The sequence below is a fragment of the Mastigoproctus giganteus genome, chromosome 8, assembly GCF_048544385.1.
Source record: "Mastigoproctus giganteus isolate SK-2022 chromosome 8, ASM4854438v1, whole genome shotgun sequence".
In the NCBI taxonomy this organism is placed as follows: Eukaryota; Metazoa; Arthropoda; class Arachnida; order Uropygi; family Thelyphonidae; genus Mastigoproctus; species Mastigoproctus giganteus.
In genome coordinates, this window is record NC_143582.1 from 12,189,688 (window position 1) to 12,196,049 (window position 6,362).

At 36.1% G+C, this 6,362-nt stretch overlaps 1 long non-coding RNA gene across 1 annotated transcript in view; it reads left to right on the forward strand.

Moving 5' to 3' along the window:
* Window positions 1-4,497, forward strand: part of LOC150081255 (uncharacterized) — a 265,661-nt gene extending 261,164 nt beyond the window's left edge. The window contains exon 3 of the long non-coding RNA XR_016547286.1: window positions 4,030-4,497. This is a non-coding gene — a long non-coding RNA (uncharacterized LOC150081255). The remainder of the gene's footprint in view (window positions 1-4,029) is intronic.
* The last annotated feature ends 1,865 nt before the right edge of the window (window positions 4,498-6,362 follow it).

The window sequence follows — 6,362 nt, forward strand, 5'->3', positions numbered from 1 at the left end:
AACTGAACGGTTAAGTTTAGAGAATGTAAAACTTCACAATTTTATTAAAGTGATATTATTTTGTTGAGTTTTATAACGTTATAATCTTAATAATTAACTGATCAGGAGATAACTATATTTATTTTTCGCTTCTATTAATCAGAGAAAAAGAAAAACATTATTTAAATAAAAAGATCGAAGGTGCCTGAAATGTAACACTCTATGTACTTCAACTAACTTGCTACTACTATACAATCAGTACTGGAGGCTTTCTAAGAATTATTTCTTCGTGTAGCTGCACTCAGATAAAGTATAGTAAATTTATTCTCAGTTAAGTAAGAATAATAAACAGTTCTCAGATACAAAAGATCTCTGAAGGGCTTATTTAACTCAAATCATCAGTTGAGATTAATCTGGTCAACAGGTCTCTCCATCCAATGATTTCCTCATTACGTACTTTAAATACAAAGTAAAAAAAAAATCTTGAAAATAGGCATAATAATTATAAAGTGAATATCCTCTACAATATGAATATTATATAATTGTAGTTTTTTGTTGGATTAGTATCATCTTTATATTGCCAATGTACGATAGAACAGTGTGGGGAGGAGGTTTTTTCTTTTCTTTATTTTTATTTATTTATTTTATATTTTATTATATTTATTTTAACCCATTTTTATATATCCTCCCTTATATTTATTATTAATTAATACATGTACTTTGCAATTCCCCACTTTGCAATCTGACTCGTTTGTCTATCAGGAGCTTTCAGGTTCTAAGGGGTTTCTATATTATTATGTTCCTCCATTGGGTTTGGCTGTATGTTCAAAATGACTAAATAAAGACTTCGTTTAAAATATACACAAGAATTTATTACACATATTTACATAAAATTAAATAGTTCAATGATCCAGTACATATTATAATTGGTATTGTTCTGTTACTTTACAAGCATAAAATGATTGGTAAGTTTAGTTATATTCTTGTACAACTTCTTCCATTATATCACAAGGCTAACAACATCTTTCTTATGCCACACTTTTTATACATTACTTAGTAAAACATTCTCTGAGTAAATCATTTTTTTATTCTAATAGATCAGGCTTGTCTCTCACATGGGCGCCTCCGTAGCCAGGTGGGAAGGAGCAGCAGTGCGTAGCACACGCTTCTTGATTAGACCGGGGTTCGAGCCCGTCATCACCACCAAATACGGAGGATGCGGAAAGGTCAGGGAATGACCGCCGCATATTCCCGGAGCAATATGGCCTTAGTTGCTAATGCTCCTAAAAACCAAACAACAACAACAGCTTGTCTCTCACATTCCAATCTCCCCTTTTTAACAATAAAATTTCTCTGTTAGCAACATTAAGGGTAATCTCTTTCTAATTAGATTATTTATCTCTTCTAATACAGTAGCATTCATCTTTTAAATCAATATTTATCTCAATCCCTAAGTTATGCTAACAACCTTACTTCTGACTTGTCGGCTTATGACAGTTCAGTGTATCACACACATATATATATATATATAACATTCTTTCTATAATCTCTCTGAATTATCCCACTTCCAAAACTGTTACCTTACTTTACGTTACTCAAGAAAATTTTTTACATCTATGAATCTCCCTCTCTTTACCTTTATCTAGTGAACCTTATCTTAATTACAAATTTTTTTAAAGTACATATCTCTTATTATATATGTTATAATGTCCCTCTTATGATTCCTAACCCTTCTTAAGAGTCCTATAATTTACAAGTGAATACTCATGTTAATTAGACACTTAATTCTGATACTGAACAGGATCGTTTGGTAGGGCCTTCCGTTTCTCAATGGGCTGCTGTCTTCGTCTTGCTAGGGCATCAACTGAGTCCTTTAGGGATTATCGGACTGGTCTTCGATACTGCTACTTAGCTTTGCTCCGCTACTCTGCCTGGAATACAAGCTCTTTCCTCTCCGGTACCGCTATACTTTCTCGTAGTTGCGAGTTACCTTTCCGGTTATTTCTGAGGGTTGTATACTTTCATCACAGGACACTTTCACAACCTTACAATGAAGGACTAGGCTTATTTCTCCTTACACTTCACTCGTTTACATACGGGCCACTTTCACTACCTTCTGATTACGGACTAGGCTTATTTCTCAATACACTTCATTTCTCTTTCCACTCCTACCTTCTCTAACCGAACCCGTACTCTTTCTCGATTGCACCTCCCAAAAAAAAAAGAAAAAAAAGTCCCCTCTACATTTTTCACTCCACTATATTTCTTCCATCACCTACAATATGACCAACTACTCGACTGTTCTCTTCTATCATGAAACCCATCTAACCTTTCTTAACTTACTGACTGTACTTAAACTTATCTAACCCTTCACTACTCCATCTTAACTTTGTCAGAACTATCTCAGCTGGCTGACAGGGCAGGACTTATCTAACCCTACACAACTTACTACTCCATCTTAACTTTGTCAGAACTTTCTCAACTGCCTGACAGGGCAGGACAGGACAGGACTCTGTGTGCTCTCTTTTTGTTCTTCAAATTTTTGTACCGCCCTTTTTTGTTGGCCCACCTTCGCTCAGAAATTTAACCACTCATAGTTCAATGTTTAAATTACATCCCGACTATTCGCTAGTGTGGGTTTCCCATGCTATCTCCATCCCCGCTAGATTCAACCTCCCATATCAATATCAATATTCCTTTCCCAGGCCGTCTGTTCTCTTTTGAAGTCGGCCGACTCACAGACACCTGTTACTACTTTCGCACCTACTCTAAATTTCTGCGGAACAAGCTATTGCAGACCATCAGACGCTAGCCCTATTGTTTTGGACATGGTATTAGTCGTGTACTTACTTTCTGTTTGTCTCCCGGAGTCTCTAATCAAAGGGATGCTCCGACTAGTCCGGCTCACCTTTCTATTGTTCTCGAGCGACCCTTTTTCTCGCCTATTTGCTGACGGCTCTGCTACCCGTTTTAGACCTTCAGAGTTGTTTACGGTACTTGTAGCTGAGTGTTTATCCATCTGTTGGTAGAAATTTCGCGCAATAATTCCCACGACTCTCCCTTCCCTTCGATTAGCCCTCTTCTTAATTTAATCTCCCCCCCCCCTTTTTTTAACGATCCACTTTATTCAATTTATTTGATTTGTTATATTTTATTTTACAATATAACTATTCCTGACGTATCCTTTCTTATTAAATTTCTCAGTTTGGGAACGACGATCTGTTATCTTTATATACAATTTCCTTGTAAGATTTTATATCTCTTACAACAGCCTATATGGGAATAATTTCACCCTCTAATAACCCATTAATGTTTTAGGATGTTAACGAAAAGAAAGAAAATTATACCTAATAATAATTATTGTATATACATTGAATATATGATATCTATTTTGTCTCGTAATATTGTAGAAAGATAAAATATGTATTCTGTAAATAATTATGACAGAGAGTAAGAAGTAGTTTATGTAGCATTTTTTAACATCACTTCCGTTTCCAGGCAACTTTCCATAAAAAGTAGCTCAGTTACGAACCAAAAAGAATTATTGTGTTTTTCTACTCGCTTTTCAATCAGCCGGTCTCAGACGGGAAACTTTTATTCCAGTAATATTCTTAAAAGATAAAATTGAATAAAATTATAATTTCACTTTTGAGGATTTTCAAAAGTTCTTTCAAATTTTTCAAAATCTATTACGCTTCTAATAAACACAAGGCACACACTGTTGGGTTTATAATAAGTACAACTGTTTGCTTTGCACTTCTGTATCAACATATCATTGTATTCTACGACAATAAACAATAAACATTTGGAACTATCCTTTTCGGCAATCCTTTTATAATTTGGCTATTAGAATATGCTAAAAAAGCAAGCAGGATTCTTGAAATAGAATATGTAGAAGAGATAACCGAACTAACGCGAGCAGTTCTTCTGAACAAATATTAGAAACAAAATTTAACAGGAATATGTATAGCAAATAAACAAACACGCATGGTTTTTTATTCAGCTAACTTCTTAATATACTTTTCTTTTTTTTTTTTCTTTTATTTCCAGAAAGAACGAAACGAAGTTTTTGGACAACCGGCTGCTTTCTCCCGCTGAAATTATCTACCTTCGTTCCTTTCAGAAACAAGGGTGCAGTGTTTCATTTGCGAACTTGGAGCCCCTTCGTACGTCTCGACATTTTTGCATTTATCCCAGCGGACTTCGCCTCTCGGAGCAACTCTCAGATACTCTCAAAGTGGAAACCAGGTCGGAAGAAATCTGAATGCCATGTCTAATCTTCGTGTAGACCCAGATGTTTCTGCCATGACAAGGGGGTTGTGGAAGGTGTGGGGAAAAGGAAAAGAACACCGTAAACCCGTGAAATCACCACAAGTTCAGAAAGGGCTGAATACTTCAGAGTTTAGGGAAGTTATGCATGGAATGGATTTTGCGTGCTGTTTATTTATATGGGTAGACAGAGGAACGCGTTATTTGCATGTAGATATGGCATGAATAAATGGACGTATGCTAATATAATCATCTTGCTGCTGTAATACTAGCAACCAGTCACTGAACATTAAAATACTATAAAAGTTTTTGCTGACAATTACAATGTACCTGCATATATCACATAACTACAGTGGATAGCAAAAGACCAATTTCATGAAAGTAGCTGCTAAAATCCGAATCACTTCACAAAATTTAAAATGATCTCATTAGAGCCAAAGAGGGAAAAATGTAATAATTCTTTGCTATTAGCCTCCATGAAATAGAAGGCTTACACTCATCACTGTTAAAAAGACAAAAAAAAAAAAAAAAAAAAAAATAGTATCTGATGGAATTTGCACAGAGTTCGATCTTCAGACAAGCAAAACCAAAATGGAAACTCAGCGTTATTTAAAGTGTAACATTATATATTTACTGTAAAACGCCTCCTATGGTAGTTTGTCTCTTCCAAAGTATAAAGTGAAATAAATTAAAATAAAAATAAAGCATACGAAATGCTTGCCATTATCCTTTGAAATTAGTCTTATTAATTATGGGTTGTCATTAATGAAAAACTACCTTTGCAATATAATATTTAGCAACTTAAGTACGTTCAATAATTTGATTTAAAATGTAAGTCCATATTCGCAGAATCTGCTAGTGATAACTGATGGAACGGGGAAAGGTTATGACAGAGTAATTTCACGAAGAGATATTTTAATACTAAATAGATGAAAAAGTTGTAAGAACCCCCCCCCCCCCACACACACATTAAACGTTCTATGGTTGTTCAATAAAGAATGGTCATAATTTTTCATGAACAACCGTACTGCTTGCTACTTCTAGCTGAGCTGGGAATTTAAGACCAAACCAAGCTGCATTACATAGCAATTAACTTGTACTTGTCAGTCGGTCAAGTTTATGCCTGTTCAGTTTCACCTAGGTAACAATGGACGTGACACGCGAGGAACAGTATGCCGCTTACAAATTTTGTTTCCGTATCAAGAAAACGTCAGCTGAAATGTATAAAATGTCGCAGGTGGTTTAGAATTTTTAAAGATGGACGTGATTCAATCACAAAAATTGCAGTCCTGAAGCTCCAATCACTGCTGTCACCACAGAAAGTATACACACTGCTTCTGTAATCGTGAGAGAAGATTGTCGTATAACAGTTAGGCAACTGGCAGAGATGTTGAGAATATCAGTAGAATGAAGACGCGTGTCGTATGCAAATAGTCTTGAATTCTCCAAGACCATTTACACATGACACACACGTATTTGTGAACGCTGGGTTCCAGGACTACTCATACCTGAGCAACAGCAAGTTCTCATGGGGGTTTGTCAGGAGCTGTAACGGATGGTTACTGAAGATGGTGAGGTTCAGCACAAGGTGATAACGGCGGATGAGACATGGCTTCATCATTTAAACCCAGAGAGTAAACAACAAAGCTCTGTTTGGAAGTCTTCGTTATCGCCAACACTGAAAAAAGCAAAAGTTGTGGCTTCTGCAGTAAAGGTTATGATCATCTCTTTTACTGACATTCAACGAATGGTTTACAAGCATGTTGTGTCACGTCATACGGCTGTTACAGGACCTTACTACAGAACTGTACTGCACACTTTGCGGATCACATTCAGCATGCACCCACCTGCACGCAGGTGGGTGCATGCTGCATCACGACAATGCGACACCTCACATTGCTCATTCTGTCATCGAGTACTTAGCCAGCATTAAAGTCAGATGTGTTCTTTATTCGCCCTACAGCCCTGACCTTGCACCCTGTGATTTTTTTTTTATTTCCAGAGTTAAAGAAGGAGCTACTAGAAAAACGTTTTCACAAAATAAAGAAGTTGTAAAGACGTGACATCGAAGGCGATTCTCCAAACACGTCAAAAAAAATGGCTTCCACCATGTT